Source organism: Cervus canadensis, chromosome 32, assembly GCF_019320065.1.
Source record: "Cervus canadensis isolate Bull #8, Minnesota chromosome 32, ASM1932006v1, whole genome shotgun sequence".
In the NCBI taxonomy this organism is placed as follows: domain Eukaryota; kingdom Metazoa; phylum Chordata; class Mammalia; order Artiodactyla; family Cervidae; genus Cervus; species Cervus canadensis.
Genome location: NC_057417.1, coordinates 21,818,108 through 21,842,397, shown reverse-complemented (window position 1 = coordinate 21,842,397; position 24,290 = coordinate 21,818,108). Strand labels below are relative to the sequence as shown.

General features: G+C 42.0%; 1 protein-coding gene and 1 pseudogene across 2 annotated transcripts in view; both read right to left on the bottom strand.

Annotated features, from left to right (window-relative positions):
- TPST1 (tyrosylprotein sulfotransferase 1) overlaps positions 1-15,870 on the bottom strand; it is a 102,095-nt gene extending 86,225 nt beyond the window's left edge. Inside the window, exon 1 of one of the 2 annotated variants that reach the window (XM_043455803.1) lies at positions 15,627-15,870. The gene's annotated coding sequence lies outside the window, so the exon portion shown is untranslated. The remainder of the gene's footprint in view (positions 1-15,626) is intronic. The other variant, XM_043455802.1, reaches the window with a different exon arrangement.
- On the bottom strand, positions 6,706-23,479 carry LOC122433168 (annotated as a pseudogene).
- Between the last annotated feature and the right edge of the window lie 811 nt (positions 23,480-24,290).

Here is a 24,290-nt window from a genome sequence, read left to right as displayed (position 1 = left end):
AGGATGCATTCTCTCTCTCTCTCTCTCTGTATATATATATATGATGGAATTATAAGATCATACAAAAGATGTGAGAAAATACAAGTTTTCCAAGAAAGGATCACATCCATGGGCTCATAAATGAATCTTAGACGATAAACAGAACTCCTACTGTAGGAGTGATGGAAGAAAGAGTTTTGAGCAGAGAAAATAAGATAATAAGAAGCCTCAGACTAGAAAAGGATAGCACGTATTCAGAAAATAATAAGTAGTCAGCTTAACCAGAGTGCAGGAAAATAAAAGCAAACAAGAAAAACAAAAATGTATTGTCTCAAAGTTATCAGTAACCTAAAAAATGTGCTAAAACTAATGTATGAAACACTTCTATGACATAAATGTAAGAAAAGGCTAAAGGTAACACATTCAACATGGCAGAGGAAGGACCTCTAAAAGCGTGACCTTCAATGAAATTGAAGAGAATGCTGGCACAAATGGTCAAAACCAACTTTTTCAGAGATCTGAAAACTAACCAAAAGCTTGAAACAATTTAAGAAACATTTATTCATGAAAAGCAGCTGACTTTCAGTAAGCAGAGCAAGCTTTATGGCATTTCAATTTGCCCTGTTTCCCTCTTCCCAGCTCCATGGAAGCCTGGGAAACCAACAACCAGTAAACATGGTAGCTGTGAGTAACAGCAGCCCAGAAGCCACGTAAGGAGCAGAACAGGTTAGCAGCTCCCTTCAAAACCACATCTCTAAAGGACTGCACTACTTAGGGCCTCCCTGGTGCCTCAGTGGTGAAGAAGCCGCCTGCCAATGCAGGAGACACGGGTTCGATCTCTGGTCTAGGAAGATCCCATGTGCTGTGGAGCAGCTGAGCCCGTGCGCCACAGCAGCTGAACCTGCCCTCTAGAGGCCGGGCCGCAACTACTGAAGCCCAGGTGCTCTAAAGCCTGTGTCTTACCCCAAGAGAAACCACTGCATTGAGACGCCAGAGCACCACAACTAGAGAGTGGCGCCCACTTGCCACAGCTGAAAAGCCTGCACAGCAACGAAGATCCAGGACAGCCAAAAATAAATAAATAAAATTATTTAAAAGAAGAATTGAAAAAAAAAAAAAAAAGAAGAATTGTACTACTTAACCTGTCCAGCAGCTCACTGGAAAAACTCCATTCTCGGGGCTTATCCTTATTGGACCTGAATCCGAGCACCCTCAATGTGAACAATCCTATCCCAGGGCATTTGTTAAAATAAACACAGACAATTTTTTAATGCCACAGCTGTCTGCAGTGGCAACAACAACTGGGGCAAATACACTGATTCAAAAACTTAAAAGGAAAAACTGAGGAAACAGATGTACATAGAAGGTTCAGAAAAGCTTCAACATATTTTTAGGAATCTGGAAGGCATGTACATACCCAGGAAAGGCCTAGAAGGCCCTATTCTCTCACCTCTGTCTGGTCTTGATGTTCTACACAAGCAGAAAGAAAAGGTTAAGGCACAGTGTAAACTGCTGGTGCATGAAGGGAGCCACACACACAGACACACACACACACACACACACACATACACAGAGACCCTCCACAAGGCTGGGGGACTTAGGGGCTGAACACATTTAAGGAAATCTGCCCAACCATTTGCTAACCACTAAGAAAACCAACCAGAGACTTCAGGGGTTACACAGGACAAAGAGTACAGAGTTAACAGAATTAGTCCAAAAAAGTAACAAAGCAAACAGTAAAAACAACAAACCCCTGGGAGACAGGGTGATTTCCAGAGTAGCTGCATTACAATATTTGAAATGTCCATTTTTCAGCAAAAACCATGAAGGACACACCAAAACAAGAGGTATGACCCAAACACAGGGGGAAAATGGCAGTCAACAAAAACCATCCCCGAGGAAGCCCAGATATTAGACTTAGTAGATGAGTTTAAATCAGCTATTGTAAATACATTCAAAGAACTAAAGGAGAGCATGTCTAAAGAATTAAAAGAAATTATGAAAATGATTTCTCACCAAATAGTATCAATAGAGATAAAAATTATTATTTTAAAAAAAAGAAGCAAGTAGAAGTTCTGGAGCTGAAAAGTACAATGATTAAAATGAAAAATTCACTAGAGGGGCTCCACAGTAGATTTAAGCTACCTGAAGAATCTGCAAACTTAAAGAGAGATCAATTTTCCAATCTGAATAACAGAAAGAAGAATGAACAAAAATGAATTCAGCCTCAGATCTGTGGGATATCATCAAGCATACCAAAATATGCCAAAGGCTCAGAAGAGACAAAAAGAAAAAAAACTCAAAGACTTACAGAAATAGCTGAAAACACCCTAAATTCAGTCAAAAATATTAATCTTTAAACATCAAGTAGGATAAATTGAAAAGTTGTATAGCTAAACACATTATAATCAAACTGTCAGAAGCCAAAAACAGGATATTGAAGATACCAAGAAAAAAGTGACTCACTGCATTCGAAATCCTCAGTAAGATAATGAACTGACCTCTCAGTCAAAACCACAGAGGCCAGAGACAGTGGAATGACATATTCACAGTGCTAGAAAACAAACAATATCAATCAAAAATTCTATATCCAGTAAAACTACCCTTCAAAAATGAAAGAGAAACTAAGACATTCCCAGTAAACAACACTGAAAGAATTCAACGCTAGAAGGGCTGCTTCCTTTCCTTAAAAATATGTTTTTAAGGAAAAAAAACATTTCTTCCTATACAAGAAATAAAGGGAGTCCTTAATGCTGAAATGAAAAGACACTAGACAGTAACCCAAATCCACATGAAGAAATAAGCACTAATAAAGGTAACTACACAGATAAATACAAAAGACAGTAAACATATTTTTGCTTACAACTTATTTTTTATATGAAAGAAGACAACTGCATAAAGCAATAACTATAAAACTGTTGACAGGATTGTAATACAAAGTATGCAGCTTGACAATAAGAATACAAAGAAAGAGGAAATGAGCAGAACTCTATTAAAACAAAAGTTTTTATGTACTATTGAAATTAAATTTATATTAATCCAAAGTAGATTGCTCTAAGATATTAACTGTAATCTCCAGAAAAATAAAGACTATTATAATGAAAGAAATAAGCTAATGAAAACATATACCGGAAAATATTTAATACAAAAAAATTTAATCCTGTCAACAGTTTTATAGTTATTGCTTCATGCAGCTGTCTTCTTTCATATAGAAAATAAGTAAAAAAAAAAAAAAAAAAAGAAAGAAAGAAAATAAGTTACAAGCAAAAATATGTTCACTGTCTTTTGTATTTATCTGTGTAGTTACCTTTATTAGTGCTTATTTCTTCATGTGGATTTGGGTTACTGTCTAGTGTCTTTTCATTTCAGCATAAAGGACTCCCTTTATTTCTTGTATAGGAATAGGAGGAATAGAGAAACTAAAAAGATGTTAAGACATATAGAAAACAAATAGCAAAATGGAAGACATATTCGATTGGCCAGGGCTTCCCTGGTGGCTCAGACAGTAAAGAATCTGCCTGCAATGCAGGTGACCTGGGTTCAATTCCTAGGTTGGGAAGATCCCCTGGAAGAGGGCATGGCAACACACTCCAGTATCCTTGACTGGAGAATCCCCATGGACAGAGAAGACTGGCGGGTTATCGTCCATGGGGTCACAGAGAGTCGGACATGACTCGGCAACCAAGTACAGCACATTCAGTTGGCCAAAAAGTCCATTGGATTTTTCCATAAGATGTTACCAGGAAACCTGAATGAACTTTCTGGTCAACCCAAAAAATCCTAATATACCAGTAATCACATTAAATGTAAATGGATTAAACACTCAAGAGGTGAGGACTGGCAGAATGGATCAAAACAGAAATAAAAAACAATTTTAAAAAATCCAAATATATGCTTTCTACAAGAAATACTTGTACATATCAGGTACCTATATAAACACATATGCACCTAACAACAGAAACCCCAAATATAAGAAGCAACAACTACAAACTGACAGAATTAAAAGGAGAAATAGACAACTCAATAATAATAGTTAGAGACTTCAATACTCTACTTTCAACATGGATAACATAACCAGACAAAGGATTCGCAAGGAACCAGAAGACTTGAACAACACTCAAGTCAACTAGATATAGCAAAAATCTATAAAACAGTCCAAACAACAATGGCAGAATATATTTTGTTTTCAAGTGCACATGTAACATTCTCTGAAACAGGCCATAAAAGAAGTCTTGGTAAATTTAAAGGATTGGAATCATACAGAGTATATTCTCCAGAGATAATGGAATGAAACTGGAAAACAACAGCAGAAAAAAACCTTAGGAAATTCACACAAAGATGTGAAAATAAACACTACTGCCCTAAATAACCAATGAGCCAAAGAAGAGATCGTAAGGGAAGTTAGAAAATACTTTGAGATAAAAACACAAAATGTATGGTATGTAACAAAAGCAGCAAGAGCCACGCGATGAGAAAATTTATAGCTGTAAACACTTGTAGTTAAAAAAAAAACTCAACTCAGGGCACAAGGTCGCGAGGAAAGGCGCGCCTGGCGCGCGGCTGCCCCTTCTCGCGCCTGCAGTCCCCGCGCCTTGTGCACCATGTTGGGACGGCGTCCAGGGGGTCACAGTCTCTGTGGTCTGCAGGAGCCACTAGGAGCCAAGCCCAGGGAAGAATATACCATTTTCACTGGAAAACAAGTGGAAGTTACTAGCATGACTTTGTGCTCTGGGTCTGGATTTGCTGCACTTTTCTTTACAGTAAGACATTAACTGCTTAAAAAATTATCCATGAGATGGATATGAAGAGGATCATTTTAAGAGCTGCAATCTCTGAAAAAAGGATCAAACACCTGAACTCAGCAGCCTCATTATGTTTGTAAATAAACTTATGGCATAAAAAAAGCTCTCACATTAGCATGTTATACATCTTAAACTTATACAATGTTATGTAAATTATATCTCAATTTTTAGCTTTTAAATTTTAAAAATTAACAGATTTCAAATCAAGAACCTAACTGTTCACTTCAAGAAATTAGTAAAAGAAGAACAAACTAAACCCAAAGCCAGAAGGAAATAATTAGTGAAATAAATACAGTAGAGAATAAAAGAATAGAGAAAATCAACAAAATAAAAGGTTGATTCTTTGAAAAGATCAGAAGAATTGACAATCACTTAGCTAGACTGAACAAGAACAAAAGAGAGAAGAACCAAAACTAAAATCAGTAAATTACTACCAACCTTACATAAATGATTATAAAGGGCTACAGGGAATACTATAAAAAACTATAATCTAACAAATTACAAAACCTACATGAAATGGACAAATTCCTAGAAAACACAGACTACTAAAATCAACTCATAAAGAAGTAATCTGAATAAAGCTATAACAAGTGAAGAAATGTAATTAGCAAACAAAACTTCCCGCAAAGAAAAGTCCAGGACCAGATGGCTTCACTGGTGAATGCTATGAAACATTAAGAATGAACACCAACCCATAAATTCTTCCAAAATACAGAAAAGATGGGAACACTTTCCAACTCATTCTGTGAAGCCAGTTTTCCCTGATTCCAAAACCAGATGAAGACAATACAAGAAAACTATAAACAAATATTTACTATATAAATGCAAAAATCTTCAACAAAATAGCAGCAAACCAATCTAGCAACACATATAAAGGATCACACACCATGACCAAGTGTGGTATATCCCATGTTTATAAAGCTGACTCAACATATGAAAATCGATTAATGTCACACACCATTATTAATAGAATAAAAGACCAAAAACCACCTGATAAATCTCAATAGGCGCTGAAGAAGCATTTGACAAAATCCAACAGTTTCAGGTTTCCCTCATAGCTCAGTTGGTAAAGAATCTGCCTGCAGTGCAGGAGACCTGGGTTCAATTCCTGGGTCGGGAAGAGCCCCTGGAAAAGGAAATGGCAACCCACTCCAGCATTCTTGCCTGAAGAATCCCATGGACAGAGGAGCCTGGCAGGGAGTCGGACATGACTTGGTGACTACACCACCACCACAACACTCTTTCACAATAAACACAATGAATAAGCTAGAAATAGAAGAGGACATCATCAACTTGAAAAATGACAACTAAGAAAACCCACAGATAACTTCACATTTAACAATTCCCACTAAGATCAGGACCAAGACAAGATGTACACTCTCACCATTTCTAATAGTATATTATACAGGAAATTTTAGACAATTAGGCAATTAGGCAAGAAAAAGAAAGCAATCCAGATTGAAAGGAAGAAGTAAGACTACCTCTCTTCAGAGAGTATATATCATATATATAAAATTCTAATAAAACAGTAAAAAACTATTAGAACTGTTACATGAGTTCGGTATGATTTTAAGATACTTAACTAATATAAAGAATTCAATTATATTTCTATATATTATCATTGACAATCCAAAAACAAAATTAACAAAAGAATTCCACTCACAATAGCACCAAAAGAATGAAACATTAAGAAATACACACAGGGAACTCTGCTCAGTGTTATGTGGCATCCTGGATGGGATGGGGTTTGGGGGAGAATGGATACATGTACATGAATGGTTGAGTCCCTTTGTTGTCCACCTGAAACTATCACAACACTGTTAACTGACTATACTCCAATACAAAACAAAAATTAAAAAAAAAGAAAAACTAGAAAGTGGATAAGAATACATGTATGTAATGACTAATCTAAGATGCTCCTTAGTTTATTTTTTTTTCAAATCAAGAGTTTTTATTGTCTCTTTAAAATATCACAACTGAGTCCATAGAACCATCTGCTATCTTGTTTCTGCAGCAGGATCACTGAGATCTTATTCATCAGCCTGCTGAACTGTTCCTTTTTCAGAAACACAGATATCATCCAAAAATTTTCTGATATCCTCTTTTTTTTTTTTTCCGCCCCACCCCACCCTAATATCCTTGTTTTTAACTGTGGTGGCTTGCTGAATCAAAGCAGCTGAATTTGACACAAGTTCAATGTCATTTCCTTCAAGAATCAACTCATCTTTCTGGGCTTGAGATACTGAACAGGCAACCCCTGGCCTCATTCAAACCCTGCGTATGTATTTTTCACCCAAAAAATTTTCCGATTTCCACGAGAACCATTCTCCTGAATAACAACATTGATGGGGAAGTGGGCATACACCGACCTCATCTTGTAATGGAAGCCCAGTGTAACACCCTTGATCATGTTCTGTACGTGACTACAGATTGTGCGAACAGTGGCCAGTTCCTTTCTGTTTCCCCAACATTTGTCAACACGGAGCCTCTTCTTTTTCTTCCAAGGAGACGGAGTTCTACATTGATGTGATTGAAGTCCCTCCGCAGGGTGCCTCTGGGGCCGTTCACAATAACTGTCCGTCCCTTCAAGGTAATGTCGACATTTTCTGGGATGTTGACAGTCTGATTGCTGAGAATGGTCTTCATTCTCACAGTAGATGCAGCAAAGAGCTAAGATGCTCCTTAGTTTAAAATAAATGAAACTAACAACAAAAAAAATACATTTAACCAAAAAAATGCAAAATTGTACACTGAAAAATAGAAAATGCTTTCAAAGTAAATTAAAGATGATCTAAATGAGTGAAAAGTCATTACACACTCATGAGTTAGAAGACTAATAAGAATTAAGATGCCAATATTCCCCAAACTGTTCAATGCAATCTCTATCAAAATTCCAATCAGACAATGGTGCCAAGACAAATCAAAGAGTAAAAGAGTATTTTTACAACATATGGTGCTAAGACAACTGAATATCAATAAGCAAAAAATAAGGTTGGACCCCGATATTATACCTTATACAAAATTCACAAAGATGGATTAAAGATCTAAATAAAAGAGCTGAAACTATCAAACTCCTGGAAGAAAACATAGAAGATTTTCATGACTTTGAACAGGCACTGGTTTCTTAAATATGAAACACAAAACACAAGCAACAAAAGAAAAAAAAAAGACAAATTGGACTTAATCAAAATTTAAAATCTTTATGCCATCAAGAAAGTGAAGACACCTACAGAATGGGAGATTTATATCTGTTAATCATATCTGACAAGGGTCTAGTATCCAGAATATATAGAGAAACCTTACAACTCAGAAACAGAAAGACAAAATTGAGTTATTTACTCAATCTGAAAATGGACAAAGAACAGATTTCTCCAAAGATATACAAATAGCTAAAAAGCACATGAAAAGTTGCTCAACATCTTTAACCATCAGGGAAATGCAATCAAAACCACAATAAGATATTACTTCACATGTATTAGGATAGCTAGAATACAAAGGTCAGATAATAACAAGTTTTGGCAAGGAGGTAGAAAAATTGGAACCGGCATACATTGCTAACAGAAATGTAAACCAGAGTAGCCATTTTGGAAAACAGTCTAGCAGTTGCTCAAGATATTAGACCTACAGTTCTAGAGTTATATGACCCAGCAATTCCACCCACAGGTGTATATCCAAGAGAAATGAAACATGCACACCCAAAAATTTGTACACAGATGTTCACAGCAGCATTAGTCATAACAGTCAAAATGTACAAATACCCAAACACCCATCAACTGATTAATATATAAATGTGGTCTACACATAAAACAATATTATTCAGCAAGAAAAAGAAATAAAATACTGATACATTCTACAACATGGAAAAACCATGAAAACATGCAAAGTGAGAGAAACCAATAACAAAGGACTACATGTCGTATGATTACATTCATATGAAATGTCCAGGACAAGCAAATCTGTACAGAGAGAAAACACATTAGCAGTTGCCAAGGGACAGGGATTAGATTTGATAGACAGAGTGCCTGAAGAACTATGGATGGAAGTTTGTGACACTGTACAACAGGAGGTGATCAAGACCATCCCCAAGAAAAAAAAAATGCAAAAAGGCAAAACAGTTGTCTGAGGAGGCCTTACAAATAGCTGAGAAAAGAAGAGAAGCTAAAGGCAAAGGAGAAAAGAAAGATATACCCATCTGAATGCAGAGTTCCACAGAATAGCAAGGAGAGATAAGAAAGCCTTCCTCAGTGATCAATGCAAAGAAAGAGAGGAAAATACAGTGGAAAAGACTAGAGATCTCTTCAAGAAAATTAGAGATGCCAAGGGAACATTTCATGCAAAGATGGGCACAATAAACACAGAAACAGTATGGACCTAACAGAAGCAGAAGATATTAAGAGGAGGTGGCAAGAATACACAGAACAATTATACAGAAAAGATCTTGACCCAGATAATCATAATGGTGTGATCACTCACCTAGAGCCAGACATCCTGGAATGTGAAGTCAAGTGGGTCATAGGAAGCATCACTACCAATGAAGCTAACGGAAGGATGGAATTCCAGTTGAGCTATTTCAGATCCTAAAAGATGATGCTGTGAAAGTGCTGCACTCAATATGCCAGCAAATTTGGAAAACTCAGCAGTAGCCACAGGACTGGAAAAGTTCAGTTTTCATTCCAATCCCAAAGAAAGGCAATGCCAAACAATGTTCAAACTACCGCACAATTGCACTCATCTCGCACGCTAGCAAAGTAATGCTCAAAATTCTCCAAGCGAGGCTTCAACAGTATGTGAACTGAGAACTTTCAGATGTACAAGCTGGATTTAGAAAAGGCAGAGGAACCAGAGATCAAATTGCCAACATCTGTTGGATCACAAAAAAAGCAAGAGAGTTCCAGAAAAACATCTACTTCTGCTTTATTGACTATGCCAAAGGCTTTGACTGTGTGGATCACAACAAATTGTGGAAAATTCTGAAAGAGATGGGAATACCAGACTACCTGACCTGCCTCCTGAGAAATCTGTATGCAGGTCAAGTAGCAACAGCTAGAACCAGACATGGAACAACAGACTGGTTCCAAATTGGGGAAGGAGTACGTCAAGGTTGTATATTGTCACCCTGCTTATTAAATCATGCGAAATGCCCATCCGGATGAAGCACAAGCTGGAATTAAGATAGCCAGGAGAAATATCAATAACCTCAGATATGCAGATGACACCATCCTTATGGCAGAAAGTGAAGAAGAACTAAAGAGCCTCTTGATGAAAGTGAAAGAGGAGAGTGAAAAAGCTGGCTTAAAATTCAACATTCAAAAAACTAAGGTCATGGCATCTGGTCCCATCACTTCATGGGAAATAGATGGGGAAACAATGTAAACAGTGACAGACTTCATTTTCTTGGGCTTGAAAATCACTGCAGATGGTCACTGCAGCCATGACATTAAAACATGCTTGCTCCTTAGAAAAAAAGCTATGACCAATCTAGACAGCATATTAAAAAGCAGAGACATTACTTTGCTGACAAAGGTCCATCTGGTCAAAGCTATGGTTTCTCCAGTAGTCACATATGGATGTGAGAGTTGGACCATAAAGAAATCTGAGCCCCAAAGAATTGATGGTTTGAACTGTGGTGTTGGAGAAGACTCTTGAATGTCCCTTGGACTGCAAGGAGATCCAACCAGTTCATCGTAAAGGAGATCAGTCCTGAATATTCATTGGAAGGACTGATGCTGAAACTCCAATACTTTGGCCACCTGATACGAAGAACCGACTCATTGGAAAAGACCCTGATGCTGAGAAAGACTGAAAGCAAGAGGAGAAGGGAACAACAGAAGATGAGATGGTTGGATGGCATCACCGACTTGATGGACATGAGTTTGAGCAAGTTCCAGGCGTTGGTGATAGACGGGGAAACCTAGAGTGCTGCAGTCCATTGGGGTCGCAAAGAGTCAGACACAACTGAGCAACTGAACTAAACTGAGAGGATGACAAGTGGGAGTTGGAAGTGACAGGTAAGGAGTGCAGTTTCCTGAAAATGTTCTAAAATTGACTGTAATAAGGGTTGCATAGGACTTCGCTGGTGCCTCAGTGCTAAAGAATCTGCCTGCCAATGCAGGAGATGCAGGTCTGATCCCTGGGTCAAGAAGATCCCCTGGAGAAGGAAACAGCAATCCACTCCGGTATTCTTGCCTGGGAAATCCCATGGACAGAAGAACCTGGCGGGCTATAGTCCATGGGACTGCAAAAGAATCTTGCACAACTATAGCAACTAAACAATAACTAAAATATACTGAACATACTAAAAAAAACTGTACCTTAAATGGGCAAATGTATGAAATGTGAATGATAGCTCAATAAAGCTGCTACCAAAAATAAAAGAAAGTAGGCTGGGCCCTATGTATGAAACTTTTTAGGGCAAATGCTACTAAAACAAAAGACTTTTCTTTTTATTGAAGGGTAACTGACTTACATTACTATATTAATTTTAGGTGTACAACATAGTGATTTAGTATTTTGAAACATTACAAAATGGTCACTACCATAAGTCTAGTTACCACCTGTCACCATACAAAGTTATTACAATATTTAACTATATTCCCTATGCTGTACGGAGAAGGCAATGGCAAACCCACTCCAGTGTTCTCGCCTGGAAAATCCCACAGAGAGAGAAGCCTGGTAGGCTGCCGTCTATGTGGTCGCACAGAGTCGGACACGACTGATGCAACTTGGCAGCAGCAGCAGCCTGTGCCGTATATTACATCCCCAAGTAACTCTTAATCTCCCTCACCTATAAAAGATTTAAATAGGATCCAGAGTCTCCTAACAAAATACAACAAAGGTCCAGGATACAATCAAAAGTCACTTATCAAAAGTCAGTATAAAAGTGTGTTGTTAAATTTAACCCAGGAAACAACCGAGTCTGTTTCCCTGGAACCTCTTAATAGCATATAGAATGGCTCTCAGAATTTTGTTGTTCAGTCGCCCAGCCATGTCCAACTCTTTGTGACCCCATGGACTGCAGCATGCCAGGTTTCCCTGTCCTTCACTATCTCCCAGAGCTTGCTCAAAGTCATGTCCATCAAGTCGGTGATGCCATCCAACCATCTCATCCTCTGTCATCCCCTTCTCCTCCTGCCTTCTATCTTTCCCAGCATCAGGGTCTTTTCAAATGAGTCGGTTCTTCGTATCAGGTGACCAAAGTATTGGAGCTTCAGCATCAGTTCTTCCAATGAATATTTACAGTTAATTTCCTTTAGGATAGACTGGTTGGATCTCTTTGCAGTCCAAGGGACTCTCAAGAGTCTTCTCCAACACCACAGTTCAAAAGCATCAATTCTTCAGCACTCAGCCTTCTTTATGGTCCAACTCTCACATCTGTCCTGACTACTGGGAAAACCACAGCTTTGACTAGACAAACCTTTGTTGGCAAAGTCATGTCTCTGCTTTTTAATACGCTGACTAGATTTGTCATAGCTTTTCTTCCAAGGAGCAAGCATCTTTTAAGTTCATGGTTGCAGTCCACAGTGACTTTGGAGCCAAAGAAAATAAAATCTGCCACTGTTTTTATTGTTTAGTCAACAGGTAAAGGTAAGTAATGAGCTTTCCTGAATTCTGTGAGCCTTTACAGCAAATTACACACCTGAGGAAGGAGTTGTGTGAAGCCTCAATTTATAGCCAATTGGTTTCAAGTACAGGTCACAACCTAGGACTTGGGATTTGTCTGAAGTTGAGAGGTGTCTTGTGGGACTGAGTCCTTAATCTATGGGGTCTGCACTAAATCCAGGTATTAATAGTAATAATTAAGTTAAAGTGTATGATACTCAGTTGCTGTCTGGAGAATTGGAGAACTATTTAATGTGAGGGAAAAACCTACGTATTTGGTATCAGAAGGACCGTGAATAGTGTAAGAAACAATAATTTACCTTTGGGCATAATCACAGACCTCAAGGAAATCCTAGTTATGAGAAAAATGGGCCCATGAGAAATGATTTAAATAAAATCTGGGGGCTAGGATGAGAGGTGGGAGGAAGGCTCAAGAGGAAAGGGATCTATACATACATATATATACACACAAATATAAAATTATGCCTGACTCGAATTGTTGTACGGCAGAAACTCAACATTGTAAAGAACTTATCCTCCAATTAAAAAAAAATATTTTAATGTGATAAGTACTTTAACAGGTAAATGTACAGTCAGGAAAGTAACCATGCCAACAAAAGTGACATTTATGTTGATTTTTAAAGGATGATTAAATGCTATATACAGCTCCTCACCATTCTCAGTCCCTCTTAGAGCTCTCAAGCCAGTTCTCAGCCTTTGATGCCTATTACTGCTGAATGAGAAAGATTTTTTTAAATGAAAAGGTCTGGCCCCACAGCAGACCAAAACTCAGAATCTCTATGGAGGCCTTGATCCCCTCATCCTCAACCTTTAAAAGCTCCCAGGTGGTTTTAAAGTAGAGCCTGGGTTGAAATCTGTTCAGGAAAAAAATAACCCAGGCCACAAGCAATCTTCTGGCAATGAGGAGAGAAAAGAACAGGACGTCAGGTAGCAACAATAGGATCTATGGCAGACATAATGATAGGAGAGAAGAAGAGGATTCTAAGGTTTCTAGGGTACAGAACTTAAAATAGGAGGTTTGTGGATGTCCTTGAAGCAGCTATGAGTAAGAAGAGAAAGGAAAAAATACCCAAGTTTGAAGTACAAGTATAGTTATCCGACAGACAAACATATGAAATACCTGAAGTTCAAGAAAAATGAGAACTGAATACATATGGTTGTAGACCAAAAATATACAGGTGCTACTTGAAGCCATGAACAGAAGTGTAATAACAAACTAGAGGACAGGGAAAAGAACAGAAAACAAAGTCCTAAGGAATACCACATTAATCTGAGGGAAAGCACATTAAGGCAATGCTTCATTTTGGTTTGTTTTGGATGGTGAAAACCTGAGCATGTGTGCAAGCTGAGAAAAAAAAGAAAATATAGAATATGAAAGATGTTAGCCTCAAAAAGTAATACCTTCTTCCTCTGATAAAAGATAAGGTAATCAGAAATCAGATAGGTACAAGCACACAGAAAAATGACAGACCCTTAAGGGTTCAGGGCTAATGCCCACCAATTCTGTGAAGTAGGAGGCAAAATAAGCAATGTAAAGAAGTCAAGAGTAAGATAAGTCAAGAAGAGGAGAATGGTAAAGATCTAGAAGTAGCAATGAGGTCTAGGTACATAAGAGGTACATAGGGAGTGAATCAAAGGATCTCCAGGCAATGCGAGCAAACTTGGAATATAAAGTTTAGAACAGCACCAGCAGCTCAGTCCCAGGCTTTCCTGAAGCCTCCAGGAGCAGAAAAAGCCAACTGTTGGATTCATCCAGGCTTGGAAACCATCAGAGCAAACGAGCAAGAATGACTTGAGGCCAGTAACATGGCTTTTATAATTTTCAAAAGTTAAACTTATTTTATTCTTATTAAAAATCGACTCAAGTTATTTCCTCTGACAGCCAGAAAGGGGGGCGGGGATGGCTAATTCCTCCTTCACTCTGAGAGAACTTGTCAGAACTTCTACACCTAAGCATTTCTGATCCCTTCCACGGTTGATTCAAAGAAATCTAAACCTGATTCCTCTAGGCTCTTAAAGGATGAAAATTCACTGCAGGACTGGACTATCAAGCTGGGAGATAAACACTCGAAACCCTTCTTAGACACAGTACAATTTCAACTAGGAGGTGGGGGCTCTTCCTTTCCTAAAAATAAAAGTTCAGCAAACACTGGAGATAGGGTGGTGGGACTAAGTTGCAAACCTTATTAAGAACTCTTTACAAAGCCAATTATTATAAAACAATACATGACACAAAGATAGCAAAATTCAATTCTTCGAAATGACTGCTGTAAGTAAATAACTGACAATGCAATCTCTTCATCACACTTGGAGGTGCCTAATTCATCCTGCCACCTCCCATACTACTCTTGAGGTACTGGATACTGGACGTCTTGCTACCACTATCTGGAGGGCACAAAGGCCTCAAAGAAGGAAGAGGGTAACAAGCGTGAGCACCTACCACGTACCAGACCTACTATGTGCCAAACTCAGGCAACACACTTTATATATTATGGATGTAGCTCTTTTAAAGACGACTTACGCTAAAACTATAGACCGGGCACTCAGAAGAGGAGCAGTGTCTGAGGTTTAAGCGTAGAGGAAAAGACGTGTTAGCGACGGTGGGTGATGAAAATGGAGAGAGAAGGGGCGAGTTGGGAAAGGAAAGCATCTGGGGGCAAAAGGGCAAAACCCAGGGACACATGGCGTGGCGTGGGGTGGGGGGCGGGAGGGCGCGAGTGAAACGCCTAGAGGACCCGGTATAGGGGGCAAGGACGGGGTGAGCCTGGGGAAGACTTCCCTTAAGTCCGGGTAGAGGTGAAGGCAAAAGTCCGATCCGGGGGGGCCCTGGCGTCTTATCCCCGGAAGGCGCCCCGAAGGACTGCGGAGGCTGGGAAACAGTGCCCGCCCTGCCAGAGGGACAGGAAGGCGGGGAGGGGGCGGGAGAGAGCGGGAGGCCGACCACGGCGGGGGCGAGTCGGGCCACGGGGAAGCCCAAGACCGGGAAACGCGGGCGCTGGGGCCAGGGGTGCGGGCTCCGGAGCCGGGCCCGGCCGGGCAGGGACACGGGGCTCCGCGCTGAAGGGGCGGGGCTGGACTGGCGCCGGGGGAGATACGCTGGCGGGCGGCGACTGGGGCCGAGGGATGCCAGGACAGACGCGGCCAGGACTCGGAGCCAGGTGAGCGGCGGCAGGGAGACAGCGGGGCCGGGGCGGCGCGCCGCAACGAGCGCGGCGTCCCCCTTACCTGGAATGAGTGAGGAGCCGCCGCGCCGCCTCCTCAGCATCCTGGGTTCAGCCGCTACTCCCACGTCCCTAGGTGGGGGCCATTCCGCCCACCCCGGGAGCCCGCCCTCACCGCCAGGCGCCAGCTGCTGCCAGCCCGGCCCGGCCCCAAGGAGCTGCGCTGACACGACCCGCGCCCGCGGCCGCCTCAGCAGCGACTCCCGCCGTCGCCGCCTCAGCGCCCGTAGCCGGCCTCCCGGGCGGGCGCGGGATCACACGCGTACGGCGATTGGTTGCCCGGCGCCCGGCCGGGCGATGTGTCGGTCTCTCTGATTCGTGGGTTCCACAGGCTGCCCTCCGAGCGGGGCGGGGCTCGGCCTCCCGCCGGGCCCGGCAAGCCCTGAGGAGAGGGGTGGGTCTGACGTCGGGGTCGCGCGAGCGGCCCTGCGTCCCGCGTGTGCGCGCGCTCCCCGCAGGGTTCTGGTGCCTCCACCAGCGTGAGCGAGTGGTTGCCGAGCAACGGTGCGCGCGACCTAGCTGGGGGTAGAGGGGAGCCGCGGGCAGGTGGCGGTCCCTGCAGCCCCAACCCCACGGTGGGTGGCCTTCATCCTGGAAACCTGGGACCCGACAAGAGAAGGAGCTTTTCCAAGAAATCCTCCCTCTGCCTGTCCCTGCTTCAAATAGCACCTCAGTGCTTGCTACTAGCAGAGGAGATTTCACCTCATCGGGGTGACTCGAACATGCAAATATCACATTCGCACAAAATTATATTCCACACCGAAGTGTAAATGAGTGAGAGTGGATTCTGTACCCACCAGAGAGGCAGAAACCCCGATACTTGAAAGAAAGTGAAAACTAGGAGAGGAGAATAAGGCAAAGAGAAGGGGGACATTGGGGAGAGGGCTGAAATTTCACAACTGAAAAATAACCGTTCCTGTTCACAGGTCCTTCCTGCGGACATATCCACACCACGTCCTGTCGCAGTTATTTCAACTCTGTGAACACAGACTGGAAAAAGCATGGGCTCAGAAATCTAACAGCTGCATTAAAAATTCCTGTCTACAATCTTGGAATGAGTTTTGTTGTCTATAGAACGAGGTCTGTAAACCTCATGAGAGTTGCTGTCAAGGTCAAGTATACTTATATGCTCAGTTATGTCTAACTGTGACCCGCATGGATTGTAGCTCACTAGGCTCCTCTGTCCATAGGATTTCCCAGGCAAAAATATTGGAGTGGGTTGCCATTTTCGCCTCCAGGGGACCTTCCCAACCCAGGGATAGAACCGCATCTCTTCCATTGCAGACAGATTCTTTATGGCTGAGCCACTGGGGAAGCCCAAGTTCAAGTGAGGTCCACACAAAAATGCCTACAGGAATGTTCATAGTACCGTTACTCATTATAGCCAATAAAGTGGAAAAAAACCCAGATGTCCATCAGCTAATTAATGAATAAGTAAAATATGACATAACCACACAATGGAATATTACTTGACCATAAAACAGGAGTGAAGTACTGATAAATGCTACAACAGGGCTGAATCTTGAAAATGTCCTGCTAAATGAAAGAAGCCAGTCTTGAAAGACTACTTATTATATGAGCCCCTTTGTATGAAATGTCCAGAACAGGCAAATCCATAGAAAAAACAAGTATATTAGTGGATACCTTGGACTGAGGGGGAAGTGACTGCTAATGGCTATGGGGCTTTTTGATGGGAGGGAGTGATTGATGAAAATGTTCTAAAATTGTGGTGATAGTTGTGCAATTCTGTGAATATAAAAAAAAAAAACCACTGACTTGTTTACTTGAAGTAGGTGAGTTGTATGGTATGTGGATTATATCTGAATAAAGCTGTTATTTTTTTAAAAGAGCAAATAAGGTAATAAACTTCCAAGAGCCCCAGGCTGTGGTAGCCACTCTAAGAACAAGGGGTCAGTATATCTGGTTGTTTTCCCTTTATTTGATGGCCAAAATCTTGTAAGCAATTCGATCTGATGAAATTTAAAGAAATACCCACCATGATATTTTTTCTTTGGAACATTTAAATCAAATTAAGAAGCTGATCTGATCTGACCCAAGCTGCTTTGGGGCAGCAGAAATGGACCACTAGGATTAGAAAGCTCATCAAAAGAAAAGGAGCATGACTTCCCTGGTGGTCCAGTGGCTAAGACTCTTTGTTCCCTATGCAGGGGACCCAGGATTGATCCCTGGTCAGGGAACTAGATCCCACATGCCACAACTAAAGACCCCACATGCTGCAACAAAGATCAAAGATCCCTTGTGCCATGCAACTAAGACCTGATACAGCCGAATAAATGAATAAAATAAATATTAAAAAGAAAAGAAAATGAGCAACGTTGGCAGGCAGAGAGCAAAAGGAAAGGGAAAAGACACAGCATTCTACAAGGTGATTCAGATACACTCGCACCCAAAGTGGTTTGATTAACCAGTCCTTTAACATTAAGAGCTGTGTCTTATTCCACTTCCTGCATTCCAGACCACTTCAGGGAAACAGCTCACCCTGACCTGAGTAATCTTGAAGCCACAGACAGCACCATGGGGCATTAATCCCTTAAACACAGCCCCTGCCAGCCTCTCTCCATGAGCCAGAAATGCAGCTCTCTGAAATGACCTCCACAACACCCAGAAAACACTTCACCCACCTACAAGACCTGGGGGGGAAAAAATCGAGTAGCCAGGTAGGGGCTTGGTGCTGGTATCTCTCATATAAACTCTAAGAACAAATTCCAGATGTAGGGAATTCCATAAGAATGGGGGACATGAATCCGAGTGAAATCTGGCAGGGATATTAGCTCTTTGCCTGTTCCATGCCAGGATGTTTCCCTGAGCAAGACAGCTTCAGGTCGCCCAGGGACCACACTGTCTGTAAAAAAAAAAAAAAAAAGCTGCAAATAAGTTGCTGCTTGATCTGAAGTAAAGCTCCAGGGTTGTATGGGAACAAGGTTTTTCTGCTTTTCAAAGCTATCCCAACCCATACAGTATATGTTAAGAAAAAAGACTCCAAAATGTATTCTTAAAAGAGCACAGTTAAAAACAGTATATGTAATATGCCCATTTGTATTGTTTCAAGTACACACAGAAATACAAACACACGTACACTTGTGATTTTCAGAGTTCAAATCAGTCAATCCTGAATGAAATCAACCCTGAACATTCATTGGAAGGACTGATACTGAAGCTGAAGCTCCAAAACTTTGTTTGGCCACCTGATGTAAAGAACCAACTCATTGGAAAGGACCCTGATGCTGGGAAAGATTGAGGGGGTGACAGAGGATGAGCTGGATAGCATCACCAACTCAATGGATATGAATTTGAGCAAAACTCTGGGAGACAGTGAAGGGGAGCCTGGCGTGCTGCAATCCATGCCAGGATTGCAAAGAATCAGACACAACTTAGCGACCAAACGACAATAACAAAAACTGACAACAGTAGTTGTTTCTGCGAAGGAAACTGAAGAACTTGGGCACAGGAGAGGGAAAGACATTTATTTTTCACCACACATACCTTTTGGCACTTTTTGAAATGTTGTGTCCTGTGCTTGGATTACCTATTTGAAATGAATAAATATGTAATTTTTTTTAAAGAACTCTTTTCTGGAAAGCTCACTGATCAAGCCTTTATGAACATCCAGTTCACATGGCATTTGCATTGCTCTGTGTCATTTAGTGACTCTCAGGTTCAGCACATACACTCTGAATGCCCTGGATCTATTTTCCCTCCCCAGCTATATACCTCTTCCAGGTGATCAGCTCAGATTCAGAGACCTTACCTGGGAGCCTAGACAGCTTCTCCCTCTGACCAACAGGCAGTTCAAAGGACTGAGAGACTGCTTCTTCCAAACAGTCTGGCAGGTCCAAGAAAAGAGAGGAAGCGGCTGAGTGTTCACTGACACCCCAGTGAGCACACGGAAGCCACTGCCATCCTCTAGGCCAACCTTTACCCTGCTTCTGCCTCAGAGAGTCATCTCCCAGCAAGCAGTCCAGCCCTCCAGAGCTTTTATTTTACTTTCTTCCCCACTTTCCCTTTCTGAGCCTCTCTCCGTCCCTCCCTCTCATCCCTGCCACCACTCTTTGATTTTGCTTTGGTGTCTTTTATTTTGACTGAGCCATGCACCTTATGGGATCTTAGTTCCCCAACTAGGGATCAAACCTGGGGCCTGAGCAGTAAGAGCTCTGAGTCCTAACCATTGGGCCACCGGGGAGCTCCCTGCTTTGGTTTCTGGAAGGACGAAAGTGCAGCAGCTCCCCACAAATGGCGCTTCCATTCCAGTATCTGGCATGGAGAGAGGATGGGGGATGGAGAGAGTCTCAGAAAGGGAAAGTTGGGGAAGAAACTCATGCCAAAAGTATTACTTTTTATTCTTTGTCTCAGACCAAGGGAGCTGGAAATGAGGGTCAGCACCAAGGGGTTTAGAGAAGGCATCTAGATTTAGAAAAGGCAGAGGAAGCAGAAATCAAATTGCCAACATCCATTAGATCATCAAAAAAGCAAGAGAGTTCCAGAAAAACATCTACTTCTGCTTTATTGATTATGCCAAAGACTTTGACTGGGTGGATCACAACAAACTGTGGAAAGTTCTTAAAGAGTTGGGAATACCAGACCACCTGACCTGCCTCTTGAGAAACCTGTGTGCAGGTCAGGAAGCAACAGTTAGAACTGGACATGGAACAACAGACTGGTTCCAAATAGGAAAAGGAGTATGTCGAGGTATACTGTCACCCTGCTTATTTAACTTATATGCAGAGTACATCATGAGAAACGCTGAGCTGGATGAAGCACAAGCTGGAATCAAGATTGCTGGGAGAAATATCAGTAACCTCAGATATGCAGATGACACCACCCTTATGGCAGAAAGTGAAGAACTAGAAAGCCTCTTGTTGAAAGTGAAAGAGGAAAGTGAAAAAGTTGGCTTAAAGCTCAACATTCAGAAAACTAAGATCATGGCATCCAGTCCCATCACTTCATGGTAAATAGATGGAGAAACACTGGAAACAGTGACAGACTTTATTTTTGGGGGCTCCAAAATCACTGCAGATGGTGACTGCAGCCATGACATTAAAAGACGCGTGCTTCTTGGAGGAAAAGTTATGACCAACCTAGACAGCATATTAAAAAGCAGAGACATCACTTTGCCAACAAAGGTCCATCTAGTCAAGCCTATGGTTTTTCCAGTAGTCATGTATGGATGTGAGAGTTGGACTATAGAGAAAGCTGAGTGCTGAAGAATTGATGCTTTTGAACTGTGGTGTTGGAGAAGACTCTTGAGAGTCCCTTGAACTGCAAGGAGATCCAACCAATCCATCCTAAAGGAGATCAGTCCTGAGTGTTCATTGGAAGGATTGATGTTGAAGCTGAAACTCCAATACTTTAGCCACCTGATGTGAAGAGCTGACTCCTTGTAAAAGACCCTGATGCTGGGAAAGATTGAAGGCAAGAGGAGAAGGGGATGACAGAGGATGAGATGGTTGGATGGCATCACCAACTTGATGGCCATGAGTTTGAGTAACCTCCAGGAGTTGTTGATGGACAGGGAGGCCTGGTGTGCTGCAGGTCATGGGGTCGCAAAGAGTCAGACATGACTGAGCAACTGAACTGAACTGAGCAAGGGGTTTGGACACAGATAATGGGGAGAACAGGCTACCTTTGCTATGCAAGTGAAGGAGCAGAGGTTCTTCAGAGAGCACGGACATAGCCTTGGGAGGAAGTGGAGAAGTGAGGGCAAAGAGTTCTCAAGGGTAAAGGCAAAAATGGTGATGATATAAAGTCATTTGTTTGCCTGATCCTCCATCCTGTTTCCAGGACAGGGCTTGGCACTGGTCAAATGAATGGATGAGTGAGTGAATGGATAGATGATTAGCAAAAACTGCAACTGGGGCTTCCTAGGTGGCTCAGTGGTAAAGAATCTGCCTGGCAATGCAGGAGACATGGGTTTGATCCCTGATCCAGGAAGATCCCACATAAGCAGAAGAAGTAAGTCCGTGTGCCACCAACTATTGAGCCTGTGCTCTAGAGCTCAGGAACTGCAACTACTGAAGCCCACATGCCCTAGAGCCTATGCTCTGCAACAAGGGAAGCCACTGCAATGAGCATCCTGCCCACCACAACTGGAGAGTAGCCCCTGCTCACAGCAACTAGAGAAAAAGCCTGAGCAGCAACAAGACCCAGCACAGCCAATAAATAAATAAATAAAATTATTAAAAAAAAAAACACACACACACACACCTGCAGCTGCTAAATTTCTCTAAATGGCATATGAAAGTGAAAGTGAAAGTCACTCAGTCGTATTCGACTCTTTGTGACCCCATGGACTATATAGTCCATGGAATTCTCCAGGCCAGAATACTGGAGTGGGTAGCCTATCCCTTCTCCAAGGGATCTTCCTGACCCAGGAATCGAACCAGGGTCTCCTGCATTGCAGGCAGATTCTTTACCAACTGAGCTATGAGGGTATCCCAAAAGATGGCATATGGATGGCCAATAAGCACATTAAAGATGCTCAACATTGCTAATTATTAGAGAAATGCAAATCAAAACTACAGTAAGGTACCACCTCATACTGGTCAAATGGAGAACTTGTGATACAGTACAGAGAACTCAGCTTGTTGCTCTTTGATGACCTAGATGGGTGGGATGGGGGGTTGGGGAGGGAAGTCCAAAAGGGAGGATTATGTGTATACATATAGCTGATTCACTTCATTGTACAAAAGAAACTAACACAACATTATAAAACAATTATGCTCCAATTAAAAAAAGAGTCTACAAATAAATGACGGAGAGGGTGTACAGAAAAGGGAACCCTCCTACCCTGTTGGTGGGAAGGTAAGTTGGTACAACCAGTATGCAAAACAGTATGGATGATCCTCAGAAAACTAAAACTAGAGTTGCCATATGGTCCAGTAATCCCACTCCTGGGCATATATCCAGGCAAAACTACAGTTCAAAAAGATACATGCACCTCTATAATAGTGCTCATAGCAGCACTATTCACAATAGCCAAGACAAAAAAACAACTTAAATGTCCATCGACAGATGAAAGGATAAAGAAGATGTAGTATATATTTAGAATGGAATACTACACAACCATAAAAAAGAATGACATAATGCCTTTTCCACAACATGGATGGACCTGGAGATGATCTAGGTCAGTCAGAAAGAGAAAGACAAATATAATATGATATCACATGTAAGTGAACAGACATAGAGAAACAGACTCACAGGCATAGAGAACAGACTGGTGGAGTGAGAGGTTGGGGTTAGCGGATGTAAGCTATTATATATACATTGGGTAAACAACAAGGTCCTACTGTATAGTACAGGGAACTATATTCAATATCCTGTGATAAACCATAATAGAAAAAATATGAAAAAGATGTACATGCATATATATATAACTGAATCACTTTGCTATACAGTAGAAATTAGCTCAACACTGTAAATCAATTACAATTTTTTTTTAAAAAGCTGCAGCTCTCAGTGAGGATGAAGGCAGCAGTGAAAAGCAGAGAGAGACACAGAGGAGAGAGTGGGAGGGCACTCAGGGTCCTGCCTGGAAGGGCAGGGGGATGCCAGGTGAGGGCTCCAGAGCCAGAGATCCCTGGTGGAGAATTGAGGTTTAAACTCTCACTCGACTTAAAAGTGACCCCAGAGCCCTGGCTGATTTGAGACAAGATGAAACACTTACCTGCAAACAGCATCAAAGAGCCAATGAACTGTGGGAGACACCGCACGATTCTTTTGAAACTTGTCGGTTAGAGGGATTCGAGACAAAAAGAAAATGGTGACACAATTTAAAGAAAAAGGGGAAAAAAATGAGCATGTCTCTTCGCTTTCCCCACCCGTAGATCCAGGAAAACTGGCCAGGTCAGGCCCTTCAGCCACATCATCATTTTAAAATGAGAATCCAGCCCAGCCTATGAGCAGGCATTTTCCAAATGGCTACAGAACTTCTGCACCTTCCAAAAATACCTCTTCACGCACCTCCTGCCAGGGAAGGAGGGCCACATGCCCAGGCTGGAACTAACCCACCGGCCTTCGTGAGCCCAGGAGTTGCCCCTCCCGTGTTCTGCAGGCCCCAGATACAGGAAATGCCCACTGCTTCACGGGGAAACCTAGCCAGACAGCTACTGGTGCTGAGCCCAAGACTGGGAGTAGAGCAGCTTCTGGTTCCACTTGCAACAGAGATTATGTGACTTCCAGGAGGAGTTGCCAAACCTCGCTACACACGTAAACCACCTGTGCAGCTTTGACACTGGGCCTCTGGTCACTTTCATAAAGCAGAGGCTCTGGGGGAAGGATCCCCCCAACTCCCAAGGGAGAGAGGCAGGGGTAGTGACGGGGAGGTGGCACTTGGGGAACATCAGAAAGGCTGGTGGACGATATTCTGTTTCCTGACTTGATGACTATCTGGTTTGTTCACTTTGTGAAAATTCATCAAACTATACACACATGTGCACTTCTCTGTACATTTACTACACTTCGTTTTAAAGGAAAAAAAAAAAAAAGCTCCCAGGTCAATCCTGCTCCCCTACGAGGTTTCAGAACTGAGCTGGAGGCTCAGGATGAAGGGTTTAGGTTACACAAAAGAGAGAAGCTGGGGGCGGGGAGGGGGGGGACTTCCTTTGTGGTCCAGTGGTTAAGAAGCCACCTTCCAATGCAGGGGATGCGGGTT